An 18,505-nucleotide genomic window follows, 5' to 3' on the forward strand; every position below is an offset into this window, starting at 1 on the left:
AGCTGCGCCGAGAGAGCGCCGCAGACTTCTTCTCACGCTCTGAGGACCTGTGCGCGCTGCGGGGCTCGGTGCCTCTGCCCGCCGTGCGCGCGCATCCCTGCGGGGTGCCTGCTGTAGTTAACGCCGACGGCGTCCGCGGGGTGGAATGGGCGCCGCTCCCGAGCACCCTCTGCCCCTGATCTGTATCCAGAGCTTCTTCCAGCCACGGCTTGGCGAGACAGGTTTGTACTTCCCGCTTCCAGGTGCTGTCGTGTGGGAGCTGCGAGCGGAGTTTTAGATGGTAAAAGATGGAGGGTGGGCACTAGAACCGGTACCCAGTGCCCGGGTGTGCATGCACTAGGCGGGGCGTGTGGCCTAGGACTCCTGCCAGCTCGGTGACCCCGGCCGAGTGCCTTAAGGCTTATAGGTCTCTAGTGTTCTCATCTGTAGCATGGGCTTAACAGGACCCAGTGGCGGTTATAAGGGTGCACTGCTTTCATGCTTGTAGGCTCTACAGTGTAGAACAATTAGCACAGTTTGGAGCATCGTTAAGTGTTGCACAGATGTTACCTGGTCTGTTGAATGACCTTGCCTGGTACATGGCAAAGCGATTAGGAAATGGATATATCCCCGCTTCATTTCCTTTACATTAAAACAGAGCTGAGGAAAAAACAAAATCTTTTTTCAATAGTCGTATCATGTAGTGGAAAGAGCACCGGTGTGAAGGCAGCTTAGGGTTTGAATTCCAGGGCTTATGCTCTCTGTGGCCTGGGCAGGTTACTTTTGAACTGCAATCCCCACACTAGTAAAATGACATTAAAAACCACTCTTTCTGTGGGTTCTTAGAATTAATTAAGCAGGTTATGTGTGTAAAGTATCCTGGCACTTGAATGAGTTGTCAGAACCAAGGGCTGCTGGAGACAATGCTTCTGCCCTAGGTAATCTTCTCTTCTGCTGGGTGGCAGGTAAACACAAGCACAGTAGTCACTGCTCTGGAAGAAGTGAGTTCTGGTTCTACAGAGCACAGAATCTTTTTTTAAAAATTTAATTTCTATTTATATTGGAGAGTAGTTGATTTACAATATTGTGTTAGATTCATGGGCTTCCCTGGTGGTGCAGTGGCTGAGAGTCTGCCTGCCGATGCGGGGGGCATGGGTTCGTGCCCTGGTCTGGGGAGATCCCACGTGTCACGGAGTGGCTGGGCCTGTGAGCCATGGCCGCTTGGCTTGTGCGTCCGGATCCTGTGCTCCACAACGGGAGAGGCCAGAACAGTGAGAGGCCCGCGAACGGAAAAAAAAAACAAAAAAAACAAAAAAAAACAATTTTGTGTTAGTTTCAGGGTATACAGCAAAGTGATTCAGTTTTATATATATATCCATTCTTTTTCATATTCTTTTCCCATACAGTTTGTTATAGGATATGGAGTAGAGTTCCCTGTGCCATGCAGTAGGTCCTTGTTGATTACCTGTATTATATATAGTCGTGTCTATATGTTAATCCCAAATTCCTAATTTATCCCTCCACCCCCCACACCTTTCCCCTTTGCAGAGCACAGAATCTTGGAAGGGAAAGTTCAGGGTAGGCTCTTGGAGGAAGTGCCATCCTTTCTAAGGATATGTAGAACCTGCTGGTGTAGCAGGAGGGAGCAGTGTGTGTCAAAGTTTGAGAAATATAAGAAAATATGGCAAAACTCAGGTACAGCACTGGAACTCAGGGTCTGGGAAAGAAATGAGAGTTGATACTGGAAACCTAATGGGACCCAACAGAATGGGGCCTTGTTTGTCCTGTCAGAAGTTTAGATGTTTATCCTGAAGGCTGTGGGAAACCCTGAAGAATAGTGAGATGGACTTCTGGTTTAGAGGCTCTCTCGGACCTCCATTGGGGAAGGCAGTTGATTGGGTGCAGGGTGAATTGTAATCTAAGGGTCCCACTTAAGTTATAAAAGGTTGGACTGGATTTTGGAGATCCGAGACAGAATTGGTGGAGCCTGGTGACCAGTTAGAAAAGTGAGGGCAGAAAGCGTGGGTGACAGTTTACAGCTGCACCTTTTTGTGAGGTACAGAGCACAGTAGGAAGGGATTAGGGGTGGGGAGAGGATCTTACTTCGTCTTCAGTGCTTTAGAGGGGCCTGGTAGACGGGTCTGGGCCTAAGGTACAGATCTGGGCTTTTGGGGAGGTCAGGTGTTTGAAGGCATGGGCGATACTTAGGTTACCCACAAGACAATACAGAGAATCATAGGTCTGAGAGTTTTTAAGTGGGTATATTTGAGGGTGTTTATAAGCTGAAAGAAAGTAGCCAGCAGAGGAAGGGTGTGAAGATCTAGGAGAGGAAATGATTGTTCATTTGTTTTCAAAAAGCTGAATACTTATTGTGTGCCTGGCACATTTTCTAGCATCTGGGGTTCACAACATCCGTTATCTCTCCTGCAAGGACAGTTCAACTCATCCCCGGGTGAACAGAAGTCAGCTTATTCTTTGCATCCCATTCAGGTGTAGAAACTGTTCTGTACCTCTGAAGGGACTTTACTTAACCAGAGTAATAATGTAGAAATCGAAAGAAATTATAGCTGGAAGGGACCTTAAAGCCCACTGTACTTAATTTTGCCTAATATTTTACATTGAATTTAAGAAAAATTTATTGCAGAGCCCATTCTCTTCAGAGTTCCTTCACTGAACTTTCTTTATGTCTTCAATCCAGTGGGTCCAGCTTGTAGATTTTGGCCTCCTCCTAAATTTGCTTCTTCATCCAAATTACATTTTGCCTGGACTATGGCAGACGTTTGTGGGTGATTTCGCGGCTGCTAGGCTCAGTTCCCCTAAGTTCCTCTGCCTACTTGGGTTGAATGATCTTCTAACATAAAAAGACATGCCTAAAATAATGCTGCTAATGGCTTGCCCACACAAAAGTAGTGCAGACTAGGCGTCCAGCGTGTGCTCTGCACAGAGGCGTGTACTCTGCACTGTGCTCGTCCAAGCCTCATGGGGCTTTTTGGCCCTGAGGAAGGGGAGCTTTTTGGGATCACTCCCTTTATCTAATCAGTCCTTCAGCAGTGGGGCGCCTTTTTCTAATCAGCAGAGGCACCCTTACTCAGCCAGTGGTAGCCCCAGGCCTCATCACCTGTGGGATACAAGCCGTGCGCTCTCCCAGGCTTGCTTGGGCCAACATCTCTATTTTCATTTCTGTCTCTTCTCAGTTAGTCATCCCCACCTGCAGTATTTACTGTGCCCAGCAGGTGTCAGCCTGGAGTGTGTTTGCACAGGTGCTCCCTCTGCAGTTAATGCACCTCCTCCTCCAACTCTGCATAGCCTCATCTTTCTAGATTCTGCTTCAGGGTTATCATGAAGCCATCACTTCGATTTGACATTCTGCCTCCAAAGGAACCTCTGTGCATAAAGGTTATGTTTCTTTATCTCACGTGATTGAAAGTTTGAGTTTACACATGTCCCTCCTTAATGAAGGCTTTAAGGGCAGGAGTCGTTTCTAATTGTTAGCACAGAGGAGATGCTTTTTTTTTTAATGCTTTTTAATGATGATAAAATGTATCATTTAAACCACTTATTTTACAATAATTTTGCTTTAGGTTCTGGCAGAAATAAAGTTTACAGAAGTTGTGTTACTGCGATAAGAAAAAAAGATGTGACCTTCCAGTTGTGTAAAGCTCTTAAATGCTGTGTAAGTGCGTCGGATGGACTAAGGAACCTGGATCTAAGTGAGCTAGTTGTTAGAGAGAGAGACTTAACTATGTTAACAAAGGTAAGCTTTCATTGTGTCCTGCCAACAGTTGATAGTTGCTTTTGGGGCTAACTAAACTAGTAAAATTTTAAACTCTTCCTCCATATTAAAGGGATTGAATAAATTGGCCACTTTGGTGCACCTGTGTCCTGCGAATTGTCCAATAGGAGATGGAGGTTTAGAAAGTGAGTTTCAGTCTTGTTTAAGTCTCTTCCCATCAGACTGGTTTCGTGATTTCCTACACACCACGTTACTTCCTGTCTACCTTTCCTTGCTGTTGTTCATGCCTGGATTGTCTCCTGTACCTGCGCAAACCTTGGTCCATTCTCATTTGTACCATGAAATTTTGTCATGCTGGATACTGTCAGAACTAATTTTACTTAACTTTGTGTTAAGCCACAAACCACACATTTTGTGTATTTTCTGTTTTTTGTGTTTGTCTATATTTTTATGGTTTCTCTTCAAGAAATATTATGGGAACAGAAATAGCAAGATGTAAAGAGCAAAAAAGTCATCATTCTCTTTAAATTGTTAGAACATCTATCTGCAATCATAATTATGATGCACTGTGGTATGTGTTAAAATAAGAAATACATGTAACGTCCCGTAGGAGCAGCAAACTCAGTGGTGTTAGTGGGGGTGTGTCATGGAAGTAATCACAAAGCAGGCGACTGTTGGTTGGGGTCCTGAAACATTAGTGTGTGTTCCCTGTGTCCAGTAGTGGTCTGGAGGGGTCAGGAAGCCTGCCTTTCAATTTGAGAGAACAGAGGGTTTGAGGTCCTCTCTCTTCTATTGCTCTAGTATACTGCATAGCACCTAATAAAATACGGGGTTTATAGTTGACATTTAAATCGCTGATTGATAATCAAGATTGGGATTTATCTTTGGAAATGAAAATAGGAAGAATCTTATGCTTTTTCTTTTTTTCCCTATATCTGAAAAGGTATGTAGTACTTTGCTGAGTGGTTGGGAATAAAGTTTGCAGTATTCAGTGTATTCAGTTTTAGTATCTAAATAGAATTAAACTGTTGCTGTAAACTGGAATAACACTTTGTTACTGAGAAGTTTTAGAATGCATCTGTTCATCACTTACCCGTTTGGGAAGATTGTAGTTAATGATTTTAAGAATGTGGCTATAAACCTCCAATTGACTCAAGAAAAGCAAATAAGTCAAGACTGACAAATATATAGGCTCTTCATCTTATTGTGTGTGTGTTTTTTTTTTTCCTTTTAGTTATTTGTCAAGGTATAAAGAATTCTATCACACTTAAGACAAGTTAAGTAAACTTCACAGGGTGTAATCTGACATGGCATGGAGCAGGTCACATGGCCTAGATCTTAAAGGTGATTTTATGTTTAAACTTTCATGCAAACATATGTGATTGAAGCACATTAATATATTGATACAGATGGCAGTTAAATTTTGTCTTTTTTTTTTTTTGCAGTATGCGGGCCTCTCACTGTTGTGGCCTCTCCCGTTGCAGAGCACAGGCTCCTGACGCACAGGGTCAGCAGCCATGGCTCATGGGCCCAGCCGCTTCGTGGCATATAGGATCTTCCTGGACTGGGGCATGAACCTGTGTCCCGTGCATCGGCAGGCAGACTCTCAACAACTGCGCCACCAGGGAAGCCCTAATTTTTGTCTTTTGATACATGTGAGTGCAGCTTTCATTTTGCTGAAAGAATAAATTTTCAGTTTGGGATTCTACCATTTAGTAAAGATAGTCTACTTAATTTTAGAAATAAGAGATTTAATATATAATACCTAATAATACTTTTATGTATTTTAGTTACTGAAAACATTTATTCTAATACTGTGAAGAAACTATGCCATTATACTCTTCAAGACTTAAATGAATCAAGTGTTTATTAGCTGCTGTAGTTTTTAAACTAATAAAAATCAGTACATCAGCAAGTTGTAAATACAGTTTTTAAAATCATGCCTTAACAAATTTACACTGGTTATAATGACTGTATTTAGGCCTAAAGTTATTTAATAATTTTCATGAAACCTTTTTAATAGTTTGATGGTGCAGATCAGGGATAGGTAAACTATGGCTGGTGGGCCAGATCCAGCCCGTCGCCTGGTTTTATAAAGGAAGTTTTTTGGGAACATAGTTGCACCCATTGTTTACATGGTAGTTATGGCTACTTTCACCCTATGCCAGTGGGGCAGAGTAGTTGCAACAGAAACTGTATACCCAAAAATCTGGAAATGTTTAAATTTAGATTTTAAAAATTGAAAAACTCTTTGAGCCTCTACAGGGCAAGTCCATTGACCCCTGAGGTAGAAAACAGTCAAGAACTTGGGTGCCAAAGCCAAATGGCCTGGATCAAATTCCCTTTCTCCCATTTCATAGCTAGTGACCATGGGCAAATCACTTAACCTCTATACCTCATTATGAGGTTTAAATGAACTCATCTGTGTAAATGAGTGCCTGGCACATACTAAGCAGTGTGTTAGTGATTGCTGTTGTTTCTGCTTGGAGCTTTTATAAGTTATTGTTAATAGAAAATTGACACTAATGATTTTCCTTTTAGAGTATCAAAGGCACTTTGAGTCTTTAATATTTTCTAGAATGTAATAAGACTTTTTTCATTTACAGTCAGTGTTCCCTGTTACCAAAATTTACTTTATGAATATAAAGAATGGAATGTCTTTAAGGCAGTACTTGTGCTTAAATGTCAAACCATTATTTTCCCAAGGCACATAAAACTGGCTCTGCATAGTCCAGTCCTCTGAAGCTTGTGTGCATACCCTAGGTAGCATGTGAGATCCAGTTTGTAAATATAGTTTTAAAAATAATGCTTGGGACTTCCCTGGCGGTACAGCAGTTAAGAATATGTGCTCCCAATGCAGGGGGCTTGGGTTCGATCCCTGCTCAAGGAACTAGATCCCACGTGCCTGCCATAACTAAGAGCCCACATGCCACAACTAAAAGATCCAGCATGCTGCAACTAAAGACCCGGCACAGCCAAACAAACAAACAAATAAGTAAATTTTTTAAAATATAAGTAAAATAAAATAATGCCTTAGGAGTTAGGAAAAGAAAATATTAGAACATTTTTACCTTTGTATTATTTTTAAAAATCTGTGTAGTTTATCATGTACATAAATTATATGTATGGAACTTTGTGTATATAATTTTTTAATAAATAAGATGCATATTATAAAGCTTTTTATGGTTTGCCCAGTCAGGTGTTTGGAGGCCATTAGAGGACAGAATGATGAAATATAGAGCCTCAGCAAAGAGAGAATTTAGAACGAATTCCCTGACTTAGAAGATAAGGAAAGTAATTCATAGACTGTAATTGAGTTGTCCAACTTTACATAAGTGTTCAGAAACAGGAAATCCAGTGGCTAGAATCTAATCACTGACCGACTAGAATCTGGGTCACTGGACTCGTAAACCAGAAGTGACTGTTTAATTTCTCAGGTTGATGCTCCTGGCATATATGCTTGATATGTGTGTTTGTAAATCTCTGACATAATAAGCCATACTCAGTAGGCACACCCTGTTTCCTTATTCAAGCATCTTAGTTTCATCTCATTAAATCTTTGAAGTATCAGACTACCAGAAGGCATGAAGAAACCTGGGCTGAGAGGCTTTGTTCCAGGAAACCTGATCTTGACTGTATGGCTGGTTTGAGGCGCCATCACTCTGAACTGCAACACACTCTTTGGTGACCTGGGTGCAAGTGCTTTGGCAGAATCTCTTAGTGAGGATTTATGGCTTAGAGGTGAGTTCTAAAATTGAAAATATTGAATTTTAAATGTGATATATGCTTAGCTTTTGGCATGATACTATTGTGATAGGATTTTTTAAAGCCTCATTTTACTGATAGCTTTTATATTGCTTTTAAACTTTCTCTAAGAATTGCATATATCCTTTATAGAAAATACAGAGTAACAAGAGAAAAATTACCTATCATTTTAATACCCAGATATAATCACTGTTCATTTTGGTGTATATACTTTCAGTCTTTTTTTTCTATAAATATATTTGTACACTTAGGGATTACAAAAAGAGAATTGTAGTATACTTGCTATTTCATATTCCTGCTTTTTTCACTTAATGATGTATCATGTAGTATTGCGTCATATTGATGTCCCATAGTTTAATCAATTCTTTACAATTAGATTTAGACAGTTTGCTTTTCCCTGTCAGAAACAACGTGAATACGTTGTATATACATCTCTGTGTCCATCAGGATTACTTCTGTAGAATAAGGTACTACAAGTGGATTGACTAAGTGTGACATATTTTTAAGACTTTTGATACACATGGCCAAATTACCACCCAGAAATGCTATGCCAATTTGTAGTCCACCCCAACAGTAGATGTGAAGCCTGCCTCTCACAAACACTGGCTTGTAGCACTTGTAAAAAAGTGTAAAACTACAATGAGTACCTCTCCATTTTCTATGCAAGTGGGATTACTCCAAATTTTATAACTTTATTCAGTGAATTTACTATGAGCATTTTAACAAATCAGTAAATTTGCATCTCCTGCATCAATTTTTGTGATTGTTCAGTATTCCATTATATGAATATGCCACAGTGCATATAGCTTACCCATTCTTGTATATAAGCTTTGTCCAGTTTTTCAGTTACAAATAGTACTCTGATATATATCCTTACCTATATCTCTGACTATTTCTTTTGGTTAAATTCTTAGAAAGAGAGTTGTTGGATCAAAAGGGTATAGACATTATTTAAAGACTTTTCTTACAGAATCTTGGCTTAATCTGATAGGAGAATAACCACATTTTGTTTTATTTTGTATACATTTGATTTACTGGTGAGGTTTACTGGCTGTTTGTATTAATTTGCCTATTTGGTTAATTATACCCTGTGTCCATTCTTGTGTAGTGAGAATTTGTAAGGGTTGTATCATATCCTGTCAGATCCGTATGTCTGACTTGCTATTTCTGTGTCATGGGGGTGTTGAAAGACTCCAGTTATTTTAATGTGATGGTCCACACAACACTTAAAAAAAAGACTCATCATAGTTTCCTTTCATGTAATATTTTTTAATACCTGTGCTTTGGTGATGATCCCTTTGGTTTGAATGAGAAGGTTGTTCAGCCCCAGAACTACTAGAATTCATGATCAGTTTTTCTGGGTTTTTTCTGACTTTTTATGGAGAGGGTTCTTGACCATCATACTTTCATGATAGGTTTTTAGTATGTATTCTCTCTTCACACATTATTTGAATTTGTTATTATTTGTATCCTCTTAGACTTGTCTTTTTCTCCTCTAAAACTAACAGTTATTACACTTCTTCTATTTTGTTTTCCCCTTTGAACTAGTTTCAAGTGTGATTTGGAGCTGAAGATCATGATCACAAGAATGCAGTGCATTTCTGAGCTCCACCAGGTTTTGCTTGTGAGGTTTACATGCCACTGCCACCCTTGCTAATTATGAACTGAGATCCATTTTGTGATGCTTTTTGCTCATAGGTTATAGACAGTTATTCTTCAGTTCTGTAACTGTAGAATATGTTGGATGATTTATTGGGACTAAAGCCAGGGTTATCATTGCACATCCAAGAAGAGGTTTTTAAATTGGATTATGCATTATGTGTGTGTGTATATGTTTCTGTTTTTTTCCATGGCCAAAATTACAAACCTGCCATGACTTGTCTTGTGCAGGACTCTTCCACACGTGAGAAAATGAGAGTTGTCTATATGTTAAATCTGTAGAGTTAGCAAGTGACCTTTTGTCTTTCATCAAAAACACTTGACCTGTAGCAGTGTGGCCTCACCAGTGAAGGAGCAAAGGCTTTACTAAAGGCCCAAAAAGAATTTGTTCACGTATTGACAGTTTTTAAAACTTAATGTGTTTAACTTTCCTCATCATATACAGTTGGCCCTTGAACAACGTGGAGTTAGGGGTGCCGACCCCTACGCTGTTGAAAATCTGGGTATAAGTTTATAGTCAGTGGTTCCGCATCTGTGGATTCAACCAACCTTGGACCGGGTAGGACGATAGTACATATTTATTGAAAAATATCCGTGTGCCTATGGACTCGCGAGGTTCAAACCCATGTTGTTCAAGCTTCAACTGTACTTTTCTAGTGTTGCACTTCCCTTATGTTTTTAGCAGATAATGTACTAATTAAAGTGAATTATACTTGTAAGTTGTTCTTATCTCTACTCTGAATAGAGGTGAACCTAGATACTAAGCCTGCTTCCACGAAGAGCATTATTTCTTTCCTGTGCAACCTCTGAATTCTTGCCAGGAGTACTTTATTCATTTGTCAGATTCACAAGTAATTTCTTTACTGTCTTCTGTGTGCCAGATACAAGTTTAGGCACTAGGGATAAAGCAGTGAACTAGACAGACAAAAGTCTTGCCCTCGTGACAGAGGTTACATTCTAGTGAAGGAGTTCAGGTAGAAATGAGTTAACAGATAAGTCATATAATTTTAGATAGTAGGAAGTGCAAAAATATCTTAATGTAAGGAGAGTGTGGGAGAGCAGGTAGAACTCCATTGGACAGGTTTGTTAGGGGACAGGTTCACTGGACAAGTGGCATTTGAATGGAGACCTGAATGAAGAGAGGAGCAAGCCATGGAAGAACTGGAGTAAGCACATTCCAGGACAAGGAGGCCATGAGTATGCAGGTGGGTGGATTATTTAAGGAAAAGCAAGGAGGCCAACATGGCCAGAGGACTGAGTGAAGAGGAGTGTGGTATGACATGGGGTCAAGGAGCTAGCCAGGGGTCTGCTCTTGTAAAGTCTTGAAGGCAGAGTAAAGATGTGGATTCTTCTAAACGAGTAGAGGGTTTTGAAGTGGAAAAAAGGCATGATCCAAATAGTATCTTAATAAGATGACCTGGTATAGAGAATAGACTTGGGGGGATAAAGAAGACAAAGAGGGAGGCCAGTTAGGAGACTATCACAGGGGTCCAAATAAGAGATGTTTATGGCCTAGGTTAGGTTGGAAGTTTAGGGCAGGTGAAAAGTGGTTGAATTCAGGTTGTGTTTTGAGGGTGTAGCTAACAAGGCTTGCCAATAGATTAGATGTGGGGTATGAAGGAAATAGTAACAAGGAGACAAGTCATTGACGATTATGTGTGCAATTGGGTGGTATCACTTAGAAGAAGGTGGCTGATGGGAGGAGCAGCTTTTGAGGGAATATCAGGACTTTGGTTTGTTATCTTGGATGCCCTTTAGGTATCTAAGTGTCTGGACGGTGCTCAGACTGTACTTTCTATCCAAAGGTAACTAAAGCCACTTTAGATGCAAAATGTTTAAAGCTGACCTTTGCTGCTGCCAAAATAGTAGCCACTGGGGGCAGTCTGCAAGATGGCATCTTAGGTTTTTGAGGAAGAAATTAGAATAGACAAAGGGGGAGATAAGTGTATAATTACATAATGTAGATTTCATATTTAATTTTATGGGAAAAGCAATAATTAGTTGGCTTTTGGTTTTAAATGGAAATGGCCACTCATTGGGAAATAATTACTCTCATTTCAATATATTTTACTTTAAGTCATTCTGTGATTAAAGCAGTTACCAAAAAAGGTCTCCAGAATGGAAGGAGTGCGAAGTCACAGGTATATAACATGTTTTAATTCTCTCAGAAGAATTTCTCTTTAATGGCTTGTTTTTCTTTCCTTTTTAAAAGAAAATTATCAAGGTACGTTCTGCCATCTTAAAACTAAGTTTTTAGTCAGATGAAATGGCTTTTCTGTTTTTGAAAATGTTGTGTGATGCTTTAATTTAGCTTCCCAGAAATGCAGATTGAAGACCTTTTATTAACGTAAAATATCTTAACTTCCAATGAAGATCATACCCTCCTAAATTACCTGTAACTTAAATGGCATATTTATCATTTCTATCTCAGTACCAGTGGATAACTTCTCCATCGGTGAAGGAACCATGCAAAGCTGCTAGACAGAAAGAGAGAGCTATAATTTTGGAAAGAGGTCGAAAAGGAAAAGCTACTATTAGAATTGGTAACTCTTTCCTTCTTTTAATGCTACTAGAACTTATACCCTTTATATTTTCCGGTGTGCTAAAATTAAAACAACCTTAATGGTTATTCCTTAATGGTTAATTACTTCCTTAACAGTTAGCTGTCAATATTATTTGTGGTTCTTATGGAACGCACCTAGGATGTTCCTGACGAATAGTGTTTAATATTTATTAGGTATTAATTTTAATATGATAAAGCTCTTGAAGTGACAAAATCCATATCCAGATACGAGGTCACCTTTTCTCCCTTTCATGTGGGGTCCAGGCCTTAGGAAAGAGAGGGAAGCATGTGATGTGTCTAGTGACAGCCCCAAAATAAAATAAAGTAGGCAGAGCTCTTGGTGCTTTACAGATATGAATACCTTTTATTGTCATCACCACCCTGTGAACAGACAGTGTTTTACAGCAGCACAGACAGGTTAGGGTCAGGTGCAGCGGGGAAGTGGGATCAGGCAGGATAAGAACATGGGGAGAGTCGGGGGGTGGGGCTGGTTCCAGAGCCTCTACTAAGGAAACAACAAAAATCACAGATGATAATGACTGTTTTTTCAAAATGCAGGAATCAGTGGAAAAACTAGAAATGATCATGTTCAGAATTGTGATCAGTTATGTCTAAGTATGTAAAGCCATAAGCCAGAAATAACAATAAAAAACAAGGAAAGATCCCATTTGCAATAGTCACAAAAATTGGTAACTATCTAGAAGTCAGTTCAGCGTTCACCTGAAAAAGTCGGTGCAAAAGGATAGATGAAACATTTTAAACATATATGTTAACATTAATAAAATGTAATGTTAACATATGATACGGTGTATAATGTTAACATATGATATGGCGTATAAAGCCACTGGCAGAGGGAAACACAGATCAGTGGAAAAGTCCAGAAACTGGTCCCTGTTTACTTGAGAATTGTATTTTAACTTAGACAATTTTAAAGTCTAACTTGACTTTTTGTCTAATTGACTGATTGAAGCATTGATAATTCATTTAAACAGAAATTAGTTATTAGCATCACAGCATACACAAAGTCTAGTCAGTCGAAAGGATGCAAATGCAACTAAATGCAAGAAGCAGATATAAAATACAGGAGAGAATTTCTGTGTAAGTGTAGGGAGTACAGAAGCCGTCCTAAGTAAGCCATAAAACTCAAGCCATAAAGTAAAAGATACTTAATTACATGAAAATTTAAAACTTTTCTACAGTTAAAGACATAAACAAAACAAAGTGACAGACACAAAAGTTTGGTAGTGTATTAACATATAAAGGTTACTGTTGATAAAGAGAAGAGCCCACAAATAAATGAAAAAGGATAACCAAATTTTAAAAAGGCAGGGGGTGGTTTCTACTTGTATGAGCAAACAACTCAGAAGAAACACAGTTGGCTACTAGACCAATGAAGAGGGGCCAACTTCTTTAGGAAATGCAGATTAAAACCATGGGATTTTCTTCCCCTCTGATGGGCAGAAATTCTAAAGACTGATAACATCTGGTGTAGACGAGGGAACAAGCACACTTTGCCTATGTTAAGTATAATAAATGTGTTCAATTTTGGAGCGAGGTTTGCAGCGTCCATCAAAGTTCAAAACTCTCTTGCTCTTTGACCAAATACTTTTACTTCTAGGCACCTGCCCTCTGCCAGTATTCTGCCTTGCACAGAAGTGTGCATAAAATCAGGCACCCCCAAGTCCAATGAGGGATACTTACATAATGGGGAAATTCTAGAGACAACTCGGATGTCCTTCAGGAGGGGTCTGATGAAGGAAATTAGGATCCATCCATGGTATGGAGTAATGTGTGTGTGGAGAACGGGGAAGGTCTGTGAGCAAACTGGGAAGATGACCTGATACGTCATCAGGTCAAAAGGAAAAAGAGCAGGTGTAGAAAAGGACATGTCTATTATTCCACTTAGAAACCCACAGTGTTTGCATTTGTAAATACTATATATGTATATATGTACATATGGAAACATGCATATATACACGTATACACATTTGTGTATCTGATCCTGAAAATGCACAAAAGACTGTTAAGGGCAGCCACCTCTATGGAAGGGAATAGATCTTTATATTTTTACTCTAGTTTTCCTAATCATGTGCAAATTTAGAGTTAATTTTTTATTTAAAAGTTAGGCAGTCAGGAGAGGCCTAGTGACTCTCTTGTGGGCTTCTGTCACCTCGGGATGCACTCTTCACGCCCTTCTTGTTTCTGGTTTGTCTTTTGGAGCAGACACCGCTGAAACGAGTGTCTTGTCATCGCTTGCCAACTGCCTGCGGTTTTCTTGCGCCCTCCTAACCCTCACCACCTTTGTGAGATGCTGGTTCACGCTGAGGTGGTGCCTTTCGCCTCACACACACCCCTCTGGTACCTTGGGAAGTCCCAGGGTTTCTCAGTGGGCATTCTAGAATACTCATCCCAGAGATGCAGTGGGTTTTTCAGCCACATGCATTTGGGGAAAGCTCTGTTCCTGTATGAATTATCCTCTTAGGAGTTCACGATACACCGGAGCTCTTGAGACGGTCTAGGAAGTTGAGTCAAGAAACCATTGTAGCCCTGTTAATTCAGGATTTCCTAAATTTCTATGACTGACTGTGGCACCGCTTTTCCATTCACAACCATCCTTATCAGCGTCTGTCATAGACTCCCTGGGGAGCGCTGCTCAGATTCTGTCCTGGAAGCTTTGTAGTCCTAGGATTACCCACTGCTTCCACTGCCACCCGGGCCCCTGCTAGCACTCTGTCAGCCTGGCACCTTCTCCCTGCCCCCCAACTTATTCAGGCCACAGGCTGTGCCCCCGCTGTGGGATTTAGTGATAACGTCTGGCAGCGGTGGCCTAGCACAGCCCACAACAGTGCTCTGTGTGGCTCACAGGGTTTAAAACACACAATTTGAGCCCTTACTGGCACATGGGAAGATGATTTAAATCCAGATGTCTTATTTCATAATCCCCGTGTCTCTGAAAGTGGGAGAAACAGACTGGGAGGGCCGTATGTTTCAAGCAAAAGAGAGACTGTTTCTCTGTGGAAGTAAAGAACAGGCCCTCACAGTTAACAGGTAACGTAGGGAGTTTGTGCTGAGTCTGTCATGTTGGGCGACCTGTTATACTCATTTATATAACCGCTGGGTCCCTATTGGCATTTGCATTTACTGCCCATGCTTGAAACTCCCCAGTGTCCCTGTCTTGGTCACGAGCCCTAATTCTGTTGACTTAGAAAGTTCTTTGCGGGAGCTTTCTAGCAGGCCTCTCCCCCAGTGTCCCCACCCTCCAGCCCCTATGTCCTAGTGCTTTTTCTACAATGCAAGAACTCCTTGTTGTGCAGACCTGATTGCTCCTCGTTGCTCCAGGATCCGATCGATCCAGTTCCCAGGAGAGCATGTCTGCAGGGCCCTCTGCGGTCTGCAGTCCTGCCCCCAACCAGGCACCCAGCACCCCAGGTGCTGCAGAGAATTTGCTGGGGTCCCCCGTGCCTTGGCAGAGACAGCTCTCTGCCAGATGCCCTTCCTTCATCTCCCGCTGTCCTGACCCCTCCCACCTCCCTTCTTCTGCAACCTTCAACCTTCCCTCGGGCAGTTACTTGCTCAGCTCTGTGCTTTCACAGCTTTTGTCCTGTGGAATTTGAATTCCCTCCACAGCCATCTTGCTAGGTTGGGAGCAGCTGATTCCCCTTCCTCTTTTTCTTCCTTCCCTCAGCCCCACAGCAGGGACACTCTCAGGCACCGTGCAAATTTAATCTTCAGTTTCTAGTTGTTATGACATTGTTGCCGTGATGATACCACCTACGTTCACAGTAGGATGGGTAAATGTGTGGGGGATGACTGTAAATACAGATTCTTTGTAAATCCAGGTTCTTAACTCTTCCCCCTGTTAATAGTTTTCCCTTAAATCACGTGTCCTTTTTGCTGCTCCAGCTCTATAATTGAACTGTCACCTGGGGAGCCTGAGACAGCAGAATATCAAAGAGGGTAGACACTAAAGTTTTAATGTAAATGTCAACCAGGATACCTACTACCTGTGCAAAGGGGGGCCCAGAATTCAGGCTCAAAGCCTATTACCAGATACTTGGTTTCCCTGCTTGGGTCTCTTCTGTCTGTCGACATGCACTTGAACCCTATTAACTTTAACAGGAATTATGTGTGTGCCCTGAGGGGCGAGCATAGCTTTTAATGGGGGCTTCCTCACACTGCTTTTCTTTGCTGTTTACTTTTAATGAATCCCACCCTGTAGAAGTGAAATAATAAGACAGGATGTGCTTGAGAAAATGGAGAGGGTTATTACATATTTTCCTTGTAATCTAGAATAGCATGGCAGCTCTTCTGTTTGTCTCCTTTGGTTGTCAGTGGAAGATAATTTTGGCTTGCTTACTTTCCAAATCAGAAACCGAAGCCCAGTACTAAAGTATCCTAGATGAATTTTGACCTGTTCATTTTTTAGAGTGTGTATGAGCCCTGTGCAAGGTGTGGAAAATGAAAAGACAAATTTATTGACTTGAGTAGATATTTACATAGCATTGAATGTGTTCCAGACGCTGTTCTAAATTCTATCAGTTATCTACTTTTGCATCATAGAACACTTCAAGACAGTGACTGAAAATCACAGCCATTTCTTTTGCTCAGGATTCTTTTCAGTCAGCAGGTGGGGCTGGGCTCAGTGGGGTGGTTTCTTCTGCTGGTCTCATCAGAGGCCACTTATTCAACCCAAGTCATCTGGTGATCCACCGAGAGTGTGAATGGCCCCCCTCATCTGTCTGGCAGCTGGTGCTGGCTGTTTGGTGGGCCTGTTATTTCCAGCAGGCTAGCTCAGGCTTGCTTACATGGCAGTGATGTTTTAAGAGGGCAGGTATAGAAGCCTCATACCCCTTGAGGCCTCAGCTTGGAAGTTGCACAGCGTCATTCCTGTTGCAGTCTCTTGGTCAAAGCAAGTCCACAAGGCCAGCCCTGATTCAAAAGGTGTGGAGCACAAGACCCCACCTCTTGCTGGGAGGGCTGCAGAGAATTTGTGACCACTTAGTCCTCACATCAGAGAGGCACAACAGAGAGATTTAGTAACTTGTTCAAGGTCACATAGCTTGGGACAATACAGTGTTTTAACTGCTTTGAAACCTGCTGCTCATTATTTTTATATCTTACAGCCACTATTTGGATGAACTTATTTTTTTTCACTGCAGCCTGGTAGAGAAAGGGTCATTCACATTGCTGTGTGGCTGCCATGGGTTGGAAGCTTCATATATGTTGTACCACTGAACTGTCATAACTAGTATGAAATGGAGATATTATTATTATTGCTAATATTCAAATGAGGAAACTGAGGCTCTTGGAAATTAAGTATGAGTCGTATAAGAGAATGTTAATTCACTGTTCCATATGCAAGAGTGGTCTCGCTAAGTAAATTATAAATGTCCTGGCACAGATCTTTTTTTTAATCTCTTGTTTGCATCTGGAAAATGGTTTTTAAAACTTTTCTGTTGCTTTGTTACTTTGTTAATGGCAATTGCACATTGCAGAAAAATAGCTGGAAGAAAAAACATGTTTTTCAGATGTCCAGTGGAGGCCCAGAATAGAAGTAAGATAAATATTCCATTCTGCATTGGCAACACCAAAGGAGATGATGCTTTAGAAAAAAGATTTCTCGACAAAGCTCTTGAACTCAATATGATCTCCCTGAAAGGGCATAAGTGGTGAGTATGTGCCCCATTCAGAAGCTTGTCAGAGAATTGGTTTCGTTTTCAGACGCTGAAGGAGACACATCTAGGAGCCTGCCCATCCTGGAGTAGCAGTTATTGTAACTAGTTGGGAAAGACTGTTTGTTATGGGGGTGCTCCTGCTGCTGCTTACAGGCCCCTTAGCATGATTCCCCGGCCGGGAGCATGGGGGGGGGCACACCTTCAGGAGCTTTGGTCAAAATTACCTTTGAAAATCTCTGCTCTGACAGCACAAAGGGTGCCATCCCATTTCTGGTGCAGCTGGCACAGCCTGTTCAGTGTAAGAACAGACACTGTTGCTCCCCCGGACATCAGAGAGAGTAGTTAATTCTATCAGCTCCATGGAAGATGTATGTTCTCACGCATGAGAATAGCTGCCCGCTCCCTGCCCTCTGCACAGCAGGCTCATTGAAGAGTTGAGCTAACCTAGGTTACCTGTGAGCATGAGGGTCCTTCACTGCGTTGGAAAGGAATTTTCTAATGACTGAGACGTGTGACATTCCTGGCCACCTGCGGGGCCTTTCAGGTGGGAGGTTGGACACGATGGTCTCAGGTGACATGACTCTCAGAGGAGCTGGTGACGAGAAGGAGGGTCGTCCTGATGCTCAACCAGATACTCCTGTTCTTAACGGCTGCATGGGTGGTTCTTCTGGGTCTGCAGGAGGCATTCAGGCCTCTCTGCTTAATGCTGTCACCATCGAAGTTGTCAGAAGCTGGCAGCCTTCGTGAAACATTTTTTGCAGATGCACCAGCCATGAGCACATCCTGACCAATATACAGTGTTCCCTTGAACAGTGTACATAATTGAAAGTCACTTGGGCATGGACAGAAGAACTAAACAAACAGTATTTTTCTCGAATGAACATACTTAAAATAGATTTTCTTCTTTTTTCAGAGAACAGCAAAACATCCATAGCTGTCCCAAGCTGTTGAAACTTAACCTTAATTCTGACTTGAACTGGAAGCTTTTAAAAAGTCTTCTCTTGCTTTTCTACCAAATTCCAGCTACTGTTGTCTTTGCTGCTCTTTTTTCTGCCTAGATCTCATATTCAAAGCTGCCTATGGGTTTAATTATATGCCAATTGCAGGTTATTATTTTTAGAGAATCACAGA

General features: G+C 41.3%; 1 pseudogene; it reads left to right on the top strand.

The window, feature by feature from the left end:
• Window positions 1-287: 287 nt before the first annotated feature.
• On the top strand, window positions 288-18,121 carry LOC103079735 (centrosomal protein of 78 kDa-like; annotated as a pseudogene).
• Window positions 18,122-18,505: the final 384 nt, after the last annotated feature.

The sequence above is a fragment of the Lipotes vexillifer genome, unplaced genomic scaffold (genome assembly GCF_000442215.2).
Source record: "Lipotes vexillifer unplaced genomic scaffold, Lipotes_vexillifer_v1.1 scaffold793, whole genome shotgun sequence".
Lineage (NCBI taxonomy): Eukaryota > Metazoa > Chordata > Mammalia > Artiodactyla > Lipotidae > Lipotes > Lipotes vexillifer.